Raw genomic sequence first — 1,181 nt, 5'->3', positions numbered from 1 at the left:
TCGCCCTGCCTCCGCGGGGATTTTCTAGGGGGTGGGACGCGGCCCCGGGGGGCTAGGGTCAGTTGGGCATGGCCGCCTCCAGTTCCGCCCTTTCCCGGGGGTTGCTCTGGTCCTCGCGGGGTGCGCCCATCTGCCGCAGTGTTGACGTTCCCCCATCAGTCTCTATGGAGACAGAACTCGGTGGCCCGCGGATTCCCCCAACTCCCTGAAGTTTCTAGGACGACGTGGGGCCCACCTCCACCCCCAGCTCCCCTTGAAGCATTTCATGACTCCTTAGGCTCTCTGTGGCGTGTTCTCGGGCTTGGGGTTACTGGGGAGCCCTGTGTGTCTCCTGTCGACACGAAGCCCACACTCGCAGGGCAGTTCTCCAGGCCCGGGATCACCTGCTCCCGCTGCCCGCTGGGGGCCAGGCTGCTGTGCCTGCCAGGCCTCTCGGGAACACTGGGGAGCCCCTTGTTTAACGCCGCTGGGCCACGGCTGTGAGCCCGCGAGAGCCGGCCGCTGGCCATCCAGGAGCTGCCTGGGGCAGTTGGTCCGTCGCTCTCCACGGGCGGCTGAAATGTAAGCTGGCTTTGGCCCTGTGGTCACTTGGCCGAGCGTCCGGCCAGGCCTGTCCACTTTGGCAGCAAGGCGGACAGGTCTGAGCACTGTTCCTGGCCGCTGCGAGGCAGGAAGGCGGCCTGATCCGGAGGCGTCGCCCGAGGAAGCGCCTGCGGGAAAGCTCAGGGAGCACGGGCCTCGGGCCAGAGTTGGGGCGCACTGGAGGCGGGAGCGCGACCCCGGCCAGCGAGGGACCCCCAGGCGCGGCAGACCTCTCCTGTCTCCTCCCTGCTCCCCACCCTGGCGAAGCCCCTGGGCGCGCCCACCCCGCAGTACCCGTTCTGTGTGCACACGTCAGTCTTTAAAAATCACATAAAGTGAACCCATCAACAGGTGAACGAGGCGCCCACTGACACGTCCCGGCTTGCTGCCGCGCCCGCCGCTGCTGCAGGCTGTGCCCCGAACCCCAAGGTCGCGCTCGCACAACACTGCCAGCAGCTTGGGCCAAACGCCCGCTGCGAGCGCCGCCGCCGCCGCCGCTGTCCTTGCCGTGGCCGCCGCGGCTCTGGGCTCACCTGCTCCCTCTCGCGGCTCGTGCCCGCCCCATGGAAACCTCGGGGCGGCGCCGCCGGAGCCTCCTC

The sequence above is a fragment of the Condylura cristata genome, unplaced genomic scaffold (assembly GCF_000260355.1).
Source record: "Condylura cristata isolate star-nosed mole 26May11 unplaced genomic scaffold, ConCri1.0 scaffold00009, whole genome shotgun sequence".
Lineage (NCBI taxonomy): Eukaryota > Metazoa > Chordata > Mammalia > Eulipotyphla > Talpidae > Condylura > Condylura cristata.
This window is presented reverse-complemented; position numbering follows the sequence as displayed.